At 45.8% G+C, this 16,425-nt stretch overlaps 1 long non-coding RNA gene across 1 annotated transcript in view; it reads right to left on the bottom strand.

Moving 5' to 3' along the window:
- The window catches only part of LOC138726520 (uncharacterized), a 118,348-nt gene extending 113,264 nt beyond the window's left edge, over nt 1-5,084 (bottom strand). The window contains exon 1 of the long non-coding RNA XR_011338453.1: nt 4,961-5,084. This is a non-coding gene — a long non-coding RNA (uncharacterized lncRNA). The remainder of the gene's footprint in view (nt 1-4,960) is intronic.
- Between the last annotated feature and the right edge of the window lie 11,341 nt (nt 5,085-16,425).

Below are 16,425 nucleotides of genomic sequence, written 5' to 3'. Positions count from 1 at the left end.
GGCTGGTAGGCACCACTCATTCCCTCTTAAGACAAGTAGTTTTGAAAACAAAGTTGAGGTGACTGTGACTCAGACAGGTCCAAGTATTAGACACACATGGATCTTGTCAATGTTAGCAAATATGTTTTGATGGCTAAAGTTAAAACCATGTGTCATCAGGTCATACCAGCAAACAAAACAGTTTCTCTTTGCACTGTAATCTGGGATACCATTCTTCTCATAGTCTGATCCTGAGCAGCACTCTCTTTTTGGTACAGTTTGTACACCTGTCCTGGTAAAAATTTATTGCCGAGTCATTATTTGAAACCATCAGTGATGTTCTGTGAGAGTGCACAATATAAATAGTACCAGCTCTGCTAGCCTCCTATCCTTTTCATTAGCAGAGAAGATGTCAGATGTACTGCTAAAGGCAAACTGGGGTTATTGAGGAAAACTCCTACCCTAAAACAGGACTTAAATGTCTAAACAAATTAATTTAGAGCTCAGGGAGACAGAGATAGGTAACTACAACATCAGGTAAACATCCCAGAAATGGTCACCTGAAACTGCAGTGGAGGGGGTATTTCTTCCTGACAAGTCTTACCATGACAGTTCTAAGCCAGTAGGTGCCAAGAGTGCTCCCTTAAAGACTGTTCATGGAAAGCTTCCAAATAGATCTGCAACTAGGAAAAACAAACTGGCAGGGGAGTAAGAGGGAGGAAGACCAACCACAAAAAAAACAACCCAAAACTAGTAAGCTTTTCTTGCAGTTTGGGGATGTTTAGTATTTGAGTTCAGTTGATCACTCCACATTACAAGCTCCACAGGACTTGTTTTTGCAAAATATAAGCTTTTCAATTCATTACACTCCACTAGTATCATTGGAGATTTCTCAGTGTGTACTTGGGAATAAACGGATCTTTACTCATTAAATGCAAGGATATAGGAACAGCACATCTATTTGTTTTTCTCTAAGGTGCAAGCAGCCACAGGGAAAACTGTCCTCTCTCTCATACACCAGTGGCCTGGTTAGATACTCCCAGGATAGCACTCCCAGTCTTGTGTGCACATCTGCTCTCTGCAGACTGGATGAGGCCTGAACAGCAGCAACAATCCAGGAGAGGAGGTTCGATTGTCCCTTTGATGTCTTCCATGCACAGCTACCACAGTGAGTAGGAGCCAAGCAATGCAGGGTTTAATACCCACCTCCCTGCAGCGGTGCAGATAGTAAAATGATGTATATTACACCGCCATTAGCCGTAGCATCACTGAACGTGCTTCTGATTTCACATTTATATTACGTAGCATCCAGGGGGCTCCAAGAGGCCTCTCCCCTAACTAAACTATTTCAGGTAGAAGTTATTGGAAATAGGTTTTCCATTTGCTTAATACTCTCTTCTATTCTATAGTTACTTTGAAGTGTTCATAAAAGCTGAGATTTACATAATATTGATATTATTTTGCAATCATATAATCATTCTCTGGTTCTAAGCTACATTTTTCCTTGACTATATAAATAACAATAATAATTTATCAAATTACTTTGGCTTCTATGCTTACATCTAATTTTACATACAGCATTCAGGGCAAGCTTCATTTATAATTTTTTTACCTATTTTTACCTGCTTCTTGTACATTTTTAATAGACACTTTAAGTCATGCTACCAGAGAGTATTTTGAGAAGGCAGACACTGTGAGGGTAAAGGCCAGGGAAAAAAGGACATTAAGTTTAACATCCTTGTGAGGGGACGTGCTTAATTAACAATGGCCTTTGCTACGTGAGGTTGAATAAAATATCACTTCCTTGGAGTACTTGGGGAAACTTTCCCTGATGGTGACAGTGCTCCCAAAATCTAGTTAGAGAGTCATCTACTCATATATATCATTGTTATTGTCTATCAGGCACTCACAATACATCATGCTTAACTGGATTTTTAAATGTCTAAATCAGTCTATCTAAACAACATAAATCAGGAAACAAATCAGAAGACTAGTTAAAACCATGAAAGTGACATTTATTATCAGACACAATTTGCAGCATTAATGGATTTACTGGTGGAGAGATGGAGCCAGGTGGGTGAGTGCAGCGAGTCTCTGCACAAGAAGCACTGTTGGTGCTCACAGAAGAGCCAATGCTCTCCAGCCCCTGTAACTCATGGGCTTTGTCAGGTTTCATCAGCATCCCAGCACGGTTCTAAACAGCAGTCACTGTCAGACTACCCCCACTGTCAGTCTGCTACAAAACACCGTCTTAGAACTCACCTCATCTGCATTACAGAGCCAACCAGACTTCACCCCATTTGTGAGGAGGCCACATTCCCTCGGGAGAAAGCTGGGTGCCAGAGCTGCCACACGGTGGCACGCACACCCATGGCACAGCTAGGCCAGAACAATTGAGGAGTAGTGACTTCATTTAAAATCCTTTTATTCTTGCCTCTCCAATCTTTAATTTTTAACTAATATTTCCTTTTTAAAGTTATGCTTCCATCACCCAAAAGCAACGTGTTCTGTGGCCTCTGAACTACCTCTACAGGTGACCAACCTCCACCCCTTCCCCTGCAGGCAGACAAAGCTGCAAAGGAGCTGAAGGACACCAGTGACAAACTTCCCAAACACTGCTCCTTAGCTCCAAGAGATGAGACAAGGACCAACAGCACCTCCCAGGCACAGTTGCTGGCTTTCGCCCTGGGAAGCAAGTGGAGGAGCCCAGGCCAGTGCAGGTGCTTTCCAGTATTGGCCAGAGACAAGGCCTGATACAGCATAGCTCTTCTCCATCCACCATTGGAAGTTTTTGGGGGTTGGGTTTGGTTTATTGTCCTCAAAACACTGGGTTTTTTGCCCACTATCTTTGCATGCCCGTATTTGTTCACCCATGAGGTTGGGGACCACTTTTCCATGTTGCTTGCACAGTGCTACGCACAAAGCAGATGCAGTCGCTGCCGATAACATCCATGCAGCAGCACATCATGACTTCATGACCACTTTCCACCAGAGGTATGTGGTTGACAGAACTATTTTTTTCCCTCTCTTTAATTAAGGACTAGAAACTAAAAAACTTTCAGTAATGAAAACTTTTAACAAGGGGGCACTTATATATCCACGAGTCAGATAGGTATTCATTTACCAGCTCTGTTGCTGCTCTAAGGGGAGGATTTATGTTGAATATAGACCCAAAAATATCACTGACTTTGACATAAAGAACATCTGCAGGAGAACATCAGCATCAACCAGGTTGCTGGTTGGGGTAAAAGTTTTCAGCTGAAAGAGGGGAGATTGAGATGAGATCTTAGGAAGAAATGATTTCCTGTGAGGGTGGGGAGGCCCTGGCGCAGGCTGCCCAGTGGTGGCTGCCCCAACCCTGGAGGTGTTCAAGGCCAGGTTAGATGGGGCTTGGAGCAACCGGATCCAGCAGGAGGTGTCCCTGCCCATGGCAGGGGGATTGAAATTGGATGATCTTTAAGGTCCATTCCAACCCAAAACATTCTATGAACGTACCATCCCAACTCTGAGACTGCCAGTCACTGGCACAGAATTTCACTCAGTCAGTCACAGTGAGTAAGGGTTGTGGTTCCTGAAACTGAAAACTGGGTGGTTGTCATGGCTGGAAAGCCTGTATTTTAAAGGAACACGTTCACTCTTATGCAATGACACGTCATGAATTGTGCACGAGGCACAGCACTTGGTGTCAGAAATTATATCAGCTCCAGCCAGGGGGACAATGATACATATGTTTGTAAAAAACACATAATATGTTTTATTTAAGGTGTGCCATAAATATTTTTGCCCTGAAGCAGGGGTTAAAATGAACTCTGTAAAATGTCACAACAAAATGTAAGTTCAGAAAGTAGAAAGAGGTGCATCTATTCCTAAATGTCTAACTTCATCTGGAAAAAACTGCTGGATATTTGCTGATAAAGCTGCCACTCCATCCTGAGGTGGCTGATACTAACAGCAAAACATACAAGGCCACATTTTCTGTCACAGCTCACAATTTATGCATCAAACCTTTTCTCTCTCCAGAGCCTGGAGATAGCAGTGCACTGGGAGAAACAGAAAGTTGCACGACAGATTACAGATACATGGCATTCAGCACAATCCAGTGTAAGTGTAGTCACTTGATCTACAAGCAAAGAGGGTCCCACCAGTGGCCCACCTGGGCAGCCCTGGCTGTTGGTCAGAACTGCTGTGCCTGGGCAGAGCCAGCAATAGCTAACCAGCACATCAAACAATCCTCAAGGCAGTACATCTCTCCTCAGCTGCTTTCCAAAATCTACTGCAATTGCATCTATAGCCTTAGTCCAGCAGATAATGGAGAATGTGGATCCTGAATTACTCTTGATGAGGAGACACAGAATAGGAGGCTGACTTATGGATCTGTCCATTTGTTCAGCAAACGAGGACAGGCTGAGAGAGTTGGGCTTGTTCAACCTGGAAAAGAGAAGGCTCCAAAAAGACCTTAGAGCAGCCTTCCAGTACGTAAATGGGCTCCAGGAAAGCTGGGGAGGGGCTCGTGAACAGGGAGTGCAGGGATAGGAAAAGGGGGAAAGGTTTTCAGCTGAAAGAGGGGAGATTGAGAAGGACTTGGAAGTGAAAACTTTCAGTAATGAAAACTTTTAATAAACGGGCACTTATATATCCACAAGTCAGACAAGTATTCACTTATCAGCTCTGTTGCTGCTCTAAGGGGAGGATTTATGTTGAACCCACAAACAGCTTTGATTTTGACATAAAGAACATCTGCAGGAGAACACCACCATCAGCCTGGTTGATGGTTGGGGTAATGGTTTTCAGCTGAAAGAGGGGAGATTGAGATAAAATGAGATGTTCAAGGCCAGGCTGGCTGGGGCTTCGAGCACCCTGATCTAGTGGGAGGTGTCACTGGTCAAGGCAGGAAGCTGGAACTGGATGGGATTTAAAGTCCCTTCTAATCTTAACCATTATTAAAAAGGGAACTTAACTATTGAGCCACAGGGCTATTCACAGAACTTGGCTGTCACTAGATCACTGAGTGAGCAAGGAGACTGTGTTGCGGCTTCTTCAGCGGCACCCGGCAGCAGGACGGTGAGTTCCGTGGTGGGGCGGACGTTTTGAGGCGCTCGGGGCTTCCCTGAGCCGGAAAATCCCAGAAAAACCCAGGAGGGAGCGGGGCGGGCGGCGCTGGGACCCCTGACAGGCGGCAACGGGCGGTGCCGCGGGGCCTGGCGGGAGGGGCGGTCCCGGCGGTACCGGGAGAGTTAAACGGTTCCTGGGGAGGGGGGCGGTTGGAGGGTGCGCAGAGAGTGGCTAGCAGACCAGCCAAAAGACACTGAAGACTGTAGTGGCCACCCGGCAGAAGATTAAAGCTGCTCCGTGTGCTGCAGCAGGCAGGGTGGATGCTGCCACCCAGCCGGAGCCACAGGGGGTGCAGCAGCTCCCCAGCCCCTGGGCTGCAGGCAGGGCCCCCTCCCGCACCGGCTCGTGCCTCTGTCACTGGCCCCACTGGGGAAAGCTGCGCTCGAGTGGGGGACTCCTTCCCATGGTGGAGGAGCTAAGGGAGGAGGTGAAGAGGCTGAGGACCATCAGGGAGTGTGAGAGGGAGATAGACCAGTGGGGCAGGGCCCTCTCACTTACTCAGCAGCCTGCTCGAGCTAGTGTGTCCGAACATCATCCACCTGCAAACTGCACGGTTGGGGGAACAAGAAATGGGGACTGGCAGCAAGTTCCTGCCAGAGGAAGGAAACCTGCTCCCCTCACCCAGACAACACCCCTGGTGAACAAGTACCAGGTGCTCCAGGTGGAATCCAACCCTAAGGATGATGGTTCCCACAGCCTAGAATCTTTCCCTAGGCTGCACCATCCTCAGAAAAAGATAAAAACATCCTCCATTAAGAAGAAGAGGAGGGTGATTGTTGTAGGGGACTCCCTCCTAAAAGGAATGGAGGGACCCATCTGCAGACCGGACCCACTCCACAGAGAGGTCTGCTGCTTACCGGGTGCATCAGGGAAGAAGGTAGCTAGAAAACTTCCTTCCCTGGTCCACGAGACAGACTACTATCCTCTGATAGTCCAAACTGGTAATGATGATATAGAGAATAGAAAGCCCAAAACCATCAAGAGAGACTTCAGGGCCCTTGGGAAAATGATGGAGGTCTCTGGAGCTCAAATACTGTTTTGCTCCATCCCAAGGCTAAATACAGAGTAGCAGGAAGCCAGGAAGAAGAATTTGATTAATGCCTGGCTCCGAGCCTGGTGTGAGGAAAGGGGCTTTGGCTTCTTTGATCATGGGGTAGCTCATGCACCCCCAGACTTTGTTGCTAAGGATGGGACATGTGTGTCTCCTGGGGGGGCTAAAGCCCTTGCTAAAAACCTAGCTAAGCTCATTAACTGGGCTTTAAACTAGGTGTGAAGGGGGAGGGGGATGAGACCAGGCTAGACAGGAGTGAGCCTGGACATGGGGCACTGGTGACCTGGAGATGGTGTGCTGGTGAGGACCACACAGCAAATGGGGGCAATTACACCTGGCAGTGGTAAGGAAGGTATGGGAACTCTGGCACTAGCTACTCCAGTGACCAGGCAATTGGGAACAAACTCTGTTCCCTTTAAGAGGGCTGAAGGTTTGGCAGCCCAGCTGAAGTGCATTTACACCAATGCACACAGCATGGGGAATAAGAAGGAGCAGTTGGAAGCTGTCATAGGGCAAGGAGCCTATGATGTCCTTGCCAAATGCGGTGGGATGACTCATCACAGAATCACAGAATAACCAGGTTGGAAGAGACCCACCGGATCATCGAGTCCAACCGTTCCTATCAAACACTAAACCATATCCCTCAGCACCTCATCCACCCGTGCCTTAAACACCTCCAGGGAAGGTGACTCAACCACCTCCCTGGGCAGCCTGTTCCAGTGCCCAATGACCCTTTCTGTGACATTTTTTTTCCTAATGTCCAGCCTAAACCTCCCCTGGCAGAGCTTGAGGCCATTCCCTCTTGTCCTGTCCCCTGTCACTTGGGAGAAGAGGCCAGCACCCTCCTCTCTACAACCTCCTTTCAGGTAGTTGTAGAGAGCAATGAGGTCACCCCCCAGCCTCCTCTTCTCCAGGCTAAACAACCCCAGCTCTCTCAGCCGCTCCTCATAAGGCCTGTTCTCCAGCCCCTTCACCAGCTTTGTTGCTCGTCTCTGAACTCGTTCCAGAGCCTCAACATCCTTCTTGCAGTGAGGGGACCAGAACTGAACACAGGATTCGAGGAGTGGTCTCACCAGTGCCGAATACAGAGGGAGAAGAACCTCCCTGGAGTGCAGCTATGGTGGGGTACAAACTCTTCAGGTGGGACTGAAAGGGTAGGAGAGGAGGTGGGGAAGCCCTCTATGTAAGGGAGGACTTGGATACTGTTGAGATGGATCGTGGTGATGAGGAGATTGAGTGCCTGTGGATTAAAATCAGAGGAGCCCATAAGAAGGCAGATTATGTGATGGGAGTCTATTACAGACCACCCAGCCAAGAAGAAGCAGCTGATGAACTCTCCTATAAACCGCTGGGGTTAATCTCTAGATCAATGCCCCTCATTCTTGTGGGAGACTTCAATCTGCCTGATATCTGCTGGAAGTACAATACAGCAGAAAGGAAGCAGTCTAGGAGGTTTCTGGAGTGCGTGGAAGACAACTTCTTCGCACAGCTGGTGAATGAACCAACAAGGGAGGATGCCCTCCTGGACCTGCTGTTTGCGAACAGAGAAGGCCTTGTGGGGGATGTGGCAGTAGGAGGACGCCTGGGACAAAGTGATCATGAGATGATAGGGTTTTCTGTTCTAGGTGAAGTGAAGAGAGTGGTTAGCAGTACAGTAGCATTAAATTTCCAGAGGGCAGACTTTGGACTGTTCAGAAGGCTGGTTGGCAAAGTCCCATGGGAGACAGTACTTAAGGGCAAGGGAGCCCACAAGGGCTGGGAGCTCTTCAAAAAGGAAATCCTAGCAGCTCAGGAGAAAGCCAACCCCATGTTCCAGAAAAAGAGCCGGTGGGAGGAAAAAAAAACCAGCTTGGTTGAACAGGGAGATCCTGAGAGATATCAAAAAGAAGAGAAATGTTTATGGGCTCTGGAAGAAGGGACTGGCCTCTTGGGTGGACTACAGGAGGGAAGTGAGATTGTGTACAGAGAAAATCAGAAGGGCTAAGGCTCAACTAGAAATCAGATTGGCAAAGTCTGTGAAAGATAACAAAAAAATTTTCTATAAATATATTAACAATAAAAGGAGGACTTAGGGAGACTATACAGTCCCTATTGGATGCAGAAGGAACAACAGTGACAGGGGATGAGGAAAAGGCTGAGGTACTTAATGCCTTCTTTGCCTCAGTCTTTAATTGTAAAGAAAATCATTCTGTCTGTGTACAAACCCAGGAGCTAGAGGAGCAAAATGAGGCTCCCATGATCCAAGAGGAGGTGGTCAGAGCCTTGCTTGCCCAACTAGACACCCACAAGTCTATGGGGCCAGATGGGATCCACCCAAGGGTATTGAGGGAGCTGGTGGATGTGCTGGTCAAACCCCTTTCCATCATCTTCCAACAGTCCTGGAAGACTGGGAAGTTCCACTGGACTGGAGGCTGGCTGATGTTGTGCCCATCTACAGGAAGGGTTGCAGGGAGGATCCAGGGAACTCCAGGCCTGTCAGTCTGACCTCAGTGCCAGGGAAAGTCATGGAGCAGGTGATCTTGAGTGCTATCATGAAGCACATGCAAGAGAACTGGGTGATCAGGCCCAGTCAACACATGTTCACAAAGGCAGGTCTTGCCAAACTAACCTGATCGCCTTCTCTGACAAAGTGACTAGGCTGCTGGATGAGGGAAAGGCTGTGGATGTATGTTCCTGGACTTCAGTAAAGCCTTTGACACAGTTTCTCACAGCATTCTGCTTGAGAAACTGTCACCTCTCACCTGGACAGGCACAGACTCTCCTGGGTCGAAAACTGGTTGGCTGGCCAGGCCCAGAGAGTGGTGGTAGATGGAGTTAACTCCAGCTGGAGGCCAGTGACAAGTGGGGTTCCCCAGGGCTCAGTGCTGGGTCCAGCCCTGTTCAATGTCTTTATCAGTGACCTGGATGAAGGCATCGAGTGCACCCTTGGCACGTTTGTGGATGACACTAAGTTGGGTGGTAGCGTGGATCTGCTGGATGGTAGGGAGGCTCCAAAGGGATCTGAAAAGGCTGGGCCACTGGGCTGAGACCAATGGGATGAGGTTTAACAAGGCCAAGTGCCGGGTCCTGCACTTGGGGCACAACAACCTTGTGCAGCTCCAGACTAGGAGAAGTCTGACTGGAATGTGCCTGAAGGAGAAAGACCTGGGGGTATTGGTTGACAGCGATGGAACATGAGCCAGCAGTGGCCCAGGTGGCCAAGAAGGCCAATGGCATCTTGGCTTGTATCAGAAATGGTGTGGCCAGCAGGTCCAGGGAGGTTATTCTCCCTCTGGACTTGGCGCTGGTGAGACCGCTCCTTGAATCCTGTGTTCAGTTCTGGGCCCCTCGCCACAAGAAGGATGTTGAGGCTCTGGAGCGAGTCCAAAGAAGAGCAATGAAGCTGGTGAAGGGGCTGGAGAACAGGCCTTATGAGGAGCGGCTGAGAGAGCTGGGGTTGTTTAGCCTGGAGAAGAGGAGGCTGAGGGGAGACCTCATTGCTCTCTACAACTACCTGGAAGGAGGTTGTGGAGAGGAGGGAGCTGGCCTCTTCTTCCAAGTGACAGGGGACAGGACAAGAAGGAATGGCCTCAAGCTCTGCCAGGGGATGTTTAGGCTGGACATTAGGAAAATATTTTTCACGGAAGGTGTCATTGGGCACTGGAACAGGCTGCCCAAGGAGGTGGTTGATTCACCTTCCCTGGAGGTGTTTAAGGCACGGGTGGATGAGGTGCTAAGAGGCATGGTTTAGTGTTTGATAGGAATGGTTGGACTTGATGATCCGGGGGGTCTCTTCCAACCTGATGAATCTGTGATTCTTCAGTTCTGGGGCGAGATTTGGATATGCATGGATGCACACACAAATACATGCACTGAACAAAGTAGGAAACAAAGCCAGAATAGCTCAAGGCAGCCTGCTACTTGAGTTGCACTCCATTTAACACTAAGTCACTCTTAATACATCAGAGTTGTCTGTCTCCTTTTTCCAAGGAGCTCTAAATGATTCCAAAATCCTAATCCAGTATGTAACCATGCTACAGCAAACGGCACAAGGCAGGGAGCCTGCACTTTTTCAAGTTACTAGGAAAAATTAAAGCTAACACTGAATGTGCGAAAGCAAAATAACTCCATGATATGGTGTGACAAGGATAACATCTGGGAAATACTGCTCTATGCACTGTTTTGAATGAGGCCAGACTGAAAACTGTGGCCAACAGTTTCTTTCTAGGTGTCCATTTTCCAACAGATTGGTTCAGGTTTCACAAACAGAGTAAAACCAGGGAGAGCTGCAGGCCTCGCACCGCTGTTCTCAATCCTCTCTTACAACTGAGGGAGGTCTAGGTATCACTGAAGATTCAGAGCTATCCAAACAGCACCAGGAATCAACGATGGATTCCAAAAAGCTACGTATGGGCTTGCATTTCCCATTAATGAAAAGGCCTAGTAACACTTTCATTTTATACGTGTACCCAGCCAAAATGGGTTGAGCTGAACTGGGATCATCTGGTTAGGCAAACATTAGGAATAGAAGCAGTTTGTTCACAGTAACTTGGGATCACACAAATGCCATCATCAGGGGTGAAAACTATAGCTGGTAGATGGGAGGTTAAGTTCAGACTTGCTGCACTGAGCCTAAAAAGGCCCTGCTTTCAGAAATTGCTGCGATTTTATTAAGGAAAATTAACTAAAAAAAAAAAACAAAGCAAAACACCAAACCTTCAAAACCTCATGCAAGACACCAGTCTGAGAGAAGAACCATGCACAGGAACCAGAAGTGCTAAACCAAAGCCTCCCGTGCTCAACCTTTGCCCAGCAAAAACACACATGGGAACACACCAAAGGGTATGATAAATCTGTCCTGTTTGATAGAAGGCAAAAAATTCTGGTTTTCAAGTCTAGGAAGTAGTAGAAAGAAGGAACACTCCTCCATTCTGACATGCAACTTTCCCATTGATTCTGACCCATTTCCCATTAAATCGATAGCAGACTTCTCACTGACCTCGACAGAGGCTGGGCTGGACCCATGGGAGAATCAATCCCATAGGCAGCAGAACAAATGAAGGCAATAGATTTCTCTATGATGTGGACACCAATAGAATTAAGCTAGTCAAATAGAATCAGATAATGATTTAAAATTCAAAATATAGTTGTCTTTCTCCCTTGCCCACACATGTCTTTCTCAGTAACAGAGACATTCATGAGCCAGCAGTGTGCCCAGGTGGCCAAGAAGGCCAATGGCATCTTGGCTTGTATCAGAAATGGTGTGGCCAGCAGGTCCAGGGAGGTTATTCTCCCTCTGGACTTGGCGCTGGTGAGACCGCTCCTTGAATCCTGTGTTCAGTTCTGGGCCCTTCACTGCAAGAAGGACGTTGAGGCTCTGGAGCGAGTCCAAAGAAGAGCAATGAAGCTGGTGAAGGGGCTGGAGAACAGGCCTTATGAGGAGCGGCTGAGAGAGCTGTGGGTGTTTAGCCTGGAGAAGAGGAGGCTGAGGGGAGACCTCATTGCTCTCTCCAACTACCTGAAAGGAGGTTGTAGAGAGGAGGGTGCTGGCCTCTTCTCCCAAGTGACAGGGGACAGGGCAAGAATGGCCTCAAGCTCCGCCAGGGGATGTTTAGGCTGGACATTAGGAAAAAATTTTTCACAGAAAGGGTCATTGAGCACTGGAACAGGCTACCCAGGGAGGTCGTTGAGTCACCTTCCCTGGAGGTGTTTAAGGCACGGGTGGATGAGGTGCTAAGGGGCATGGTTTAGTGTTTGATAGGAATGGTTGGACTTGATGATCCGGTGGGTCTCTTCCAACCTGGTTATTCTATGATTCATTGATTCAGGACGCAGTGCAAGACATCACTGATACAATTCCTGTATTTCTGTGTTAGCTGACTTAACAACAAGGTGGAGACCAACTGAATAAAATAAATATTCACAACATTGGGAATTAGAGCTCCAACAGGTCTTAAAAAAAATCAAATTGTATTTGTATTTTTGATGTGCAACCTAATTACACCAGAGCATCTTTAATTAAGTGTGTCAGCCCCAGTGGAAGCCACAGAGTTCAACACTAATAAAGCTGATAAGGTTTTTATTTTTCAGACTTAGTTTATTTAATGTCTCATCCATGTTAAGCCAATCTGTAACATATGGGCAGTTCTCCCACTATGGATTTATCGTTTGGATGTTTCTTTATGTGAATTAATGCAATCAAACTCCTGCCAGTGTTAATTATTTTTCTCCAAGAGCAAATCCCAGAATTGAAACCACACGCAACTGGAATTTGCTGCATAAGACATGGCATAACAACCTAAAAATTATTGCAAAAATGCTGGGAGAACCCAGAATGTTTCCGGATTGTAGAAAAGAGATTTGGAAAACATTCAAGAACATAGTATTTCTATTTCTGTCCTTATAAGATAATCCGCAGAGTTGTAGCAAAATCCAACTCTTTCTCTGTGTAGAAAGGAATAATTATTACAGTCTTTAAAGAGCTCACTTCACTTACAGGGAAAGAGAGTGAAGTAAGATAATGTATCATTGGGACAGAATTTCAAGTAATGTGGCAAGGTATTTATGTATTAGAATACTAAACCCAACACCCTCTTTTGAGAAAGGGTACTTGAATTCAACCACAGGTAACAGAACTTGCAAAGGCATCACTAGTGAAACTGTACAGTTTATGTTATGAGTCAGAGTGGGCAGTCCCTTTTGCTTTTAAACCCAGGAGAGGATCTCCCAGCCACACACCCCTGGGCAAGGCAGTGCCTTTGGACACTTACCCAAGTCAGTGGCCCTTTGACATCTCAAACTCTCTCTGAGGTCTAAGCCATAAGACCTGGAACATTCAGTGGTAAACCTGAAAAATTATTTCACTGTGTTTGGACGTCAAGTCACTGATTATTTTCATGGCTCATTTGTGCAGATTAATTGGTTAATATCTGTGCAGTGCATTGGAAGTGGAAAGTACTAAACCATTGCTCTCCATCCTGATAATCCTCTGTTGCAGTCTCATCCTCCCAGCTTCAGGCTCATGTCACTATTTTAGATCCCTTCTGTTCCATACTTCTTCCCCCTGCCATCCAGCCAATTATTATTGTACATCATGTTTTCAGGTCCAAACAGGGTCTTGCCTCAGATGCAGATTCCATCTCTCTAGGTGCATACAGGACAGACTGCTGTTGTGAGTGACAGAGGTGCAGAAAGTCACGACCCTCTCAACCAAGGACTCTCTACAAGGAAAAAGCTGGGCTCACAGAGGTTATTTGCTGAAAGTGGTTTAACAGTAGGACTATTACTACACCTCCTTATTATTTATCTCAGGGATTCCAAAGCAAAGCAGCAAAAAACATAAGTGCAAATACAAGGTTAGAAAAAAAGAACGAGGAGAGTACAACCGCTGTCTTCAACTATGGTGGAACTGTTTCCATGATCTTTGCAACCTCAATTTGAGTCTTGTTTTTTGTAGTCCAAAAACACTGGAAAAACACAAACTATTTTATTTTGTTCTCCCATTTTTGCCTCTAAAATAAGAATGTTGGATGAAATTGTCTTTAGAGGTCTTCATTAGCTGCACAATGACACTAAAAGCTGATACCTATACCTTCATATATTTATAAAGGCTGGTTTAATTTAATATTTAAATATTGTATACACTTCTGTTATAAACACTTTTTTCCAAACTCATTTGAGGAATCAATGTAAAAAGTTCCCAAAAGACAGCATGGGCTGAAGTCCTGAATGTGCACGTTTGAAAAGAGTTCTCTCAGAGCTTCTGAATCATGAACACTTAAACATGCATCAGTGTCTATTCCTTCTGAATCATGCCGATCTTTCAAGAATCCAACTACAGAACATCCAGCCACTCTCCTTGGCAAGCTTTGTTTTAAAACACTGTCCTGTACGTCTGACCTGTCCACTCCCAGCCTGCCCAGGACATGAAGGTATATCTGAAGCAGAGTAAAATGCAGAGTACTAGAGCCTCCTCTATGGGAAATTTAAGCAACATTGGGAGCTGGAAATCTCTGAAAATCAAGTAATCAAAGCTACATCATCTCTGAGAATTACTCCTCTCTCATTCAAATCTGAGACAGAGGGAGGGGGAAAGACAGAAAAAAAAGCCTATCAAACCCTCAAGAAGTATCTCACAAACTCAAGTCTAATATCAAAAAAAAATAATCCATTTGGAAAAATGGGTCCAAATGGGCAAGTATCCACAGGGCTGAAACAGGCGGAAGGTTCTCTTCATGTCAGGATCTGAGAACACTTAATTGTGCACAAAGTTGTTACAATTAAGAATTCTGTTTATTAAAATAATCAAATAAAGACTTTTCTAACAACAAAACATAGGAGAACAGGAAGGGAGATGGACTGAAGCAAACACATACACAAAGGACTTTGCCATTGATTCCCATACCTGTTGGAGGGATTGTACCATCTAGAATCATCGATGATCCAGGATGATTCTTGAGGCTTTAGCTCCTGGAATCCTGCTCCAGCCAAGAATTTCAGCTTTTCTTTACCAGTGAAGTCTGCTTCTATCATGAGTGGTTCAATATGAAAACCCATCAAAACAAAAATACACTAAAGTTCTCTAAAAAAATGTAAAAAATATTCTTATAAATCCAAGTTTATAAAGTTACTGGTGAGTGTACTGCAGCTTTTTTATATCCTTTTATAGGATTAGCAATAGTATTTTATATAGTAAACCACAATTATACAGGGAATAATGAGAACAACCATCCTGTCTCTGTCACTGTAAATAACAACACTCCTAGCCATTTCAGGTGGAGTAAATGTCCATGGTCCCCAGACTTATGTGGAATCAAAACCTGCCTTCAGGAACAGCCCTACAATCTTGGGAAAGCCTCAGTTTCTCAGCCATAAGCTTATCCAAACTAGGGGAGAGAGCAGCCTCTGGGACACAGCAGGCACTACTGACAACCCCCCTGCCCGCTCAGGTCACTCAGCGCTGCTCTGAAGAGGACAGCATAGATTCTTCACAAAGCAGTTTAAGCCACTTCTTGGTCTTCTGATTCTGTTCCCTCCACATGAAAATCTTGCAGGAACAGAAGGGAAGGAGGACACATGAGCTTCCACAAGCATGAAGAGTTCCCAGACGTACTTTTTCAGTTTGCTGAGTGACCCTCAGTCTCACATAAGGACCTCACAGGTCATCTGCATGAGGAACAAAAGCCAAGACAAACACAGTCCTCAAACATCCACAGCTGCACAGAGTGGAACAGGGCAGCATGTCAAACTACCAGACAAAACTTATCTTTACTTACATTATACTCTGATAGTTATGCATCCATTAATCAAACAAATGAGAATTTGGCTGTTTGGATTGTTTGTTTGCTTGTCTATGAGTGGCCTGCAGTTGTTTGTTTTTTTCCAGCACACTCTGAGTTCCCCCTCTACGTGCACACCACCACCTTTCCTCACGATGTGGCTGTGCTCAGTTTTTCTGCACTTTCACAGAGACTTGCTTGCCAGTGAAGAATCATATTTCTTGGAAGATACCATCCAGCTAACATAAGCACCTCCATCAGTGTGGATGGTTCACATTGGGCAAAATGCACAGCTCATGCATCATTTAACAGACTCCATACAGTGAGTCAAAAACCTGTTAGTACAGCAGCATAACCCCACGTTCTTTCTTTGGAGACTCATCATGGGGAGATACCGAAACCAGGGCAACCACTCCACAAGATCAGAAGTTGTCTTCACAGGTAGTAGCAAGAAGTTGGCTGCATGCCACATTTGCCTCAACTCATCTGAGATGTTCCATCAATACCCTGCCAAGACTTTCTGAACGAAAAATCCACCCTCTTCTTTCATCAAAATCTGCTTTTCTTTCAGAAAGTCTGCTCTATCTAAGAATCTCCAGGGCTTCTGGCTTTTGCTCCCAATTGTTTGTATTCGGCTAATACAGAACATAAACACTCATCAGGGAAGAGTCTTCTTAATGACAATATGTTTTTTGTTTGCTAGTTTGAAAAAAGAATTAAACTTCCACACCAACTAAGCCATAACAATAAATAAATCAAAACCAGAATACCATGTAGTTTTCCTTCCAGATGAGAGGTATGATAGGCAGCCAACAAAAGTGAGCAGAGAGAGCATTTATTATTTCACCAGAATCAACATCTCAATTGATTTTACTAGAAACTGCTGCAGTTTCACATGCTGACAGAGCCAGGTAATGCCCTATGACAGATGCATTCACACAACTGTACGCTGTCTTCAGTCAAGACATGGGTTTGATTACCCCTTCCATCAGAACAAGAGCCACTGCAAAGGCCCAGAGATTGTGT

Source organism: Phaenicophaeus curvirostris, chromosome 14, assembly GCF_032191515.1.
Source record: "Phaenicophaeus curvirostris isolate KB17595 chromosome 14, BPBGC_Pcur_1.0, whole genome shotgun sequence".
Classification (NCBI taxonomy): Eukaryota; Metazoa; Chordata; class Aves; order Cuculiformes; family Cuculidae; genus Phaenicophaeus; species Phaenicophaeus curvirostris.
This window is presented reverse-complemented; position numbering and strand designations above follow the sequence as displayed.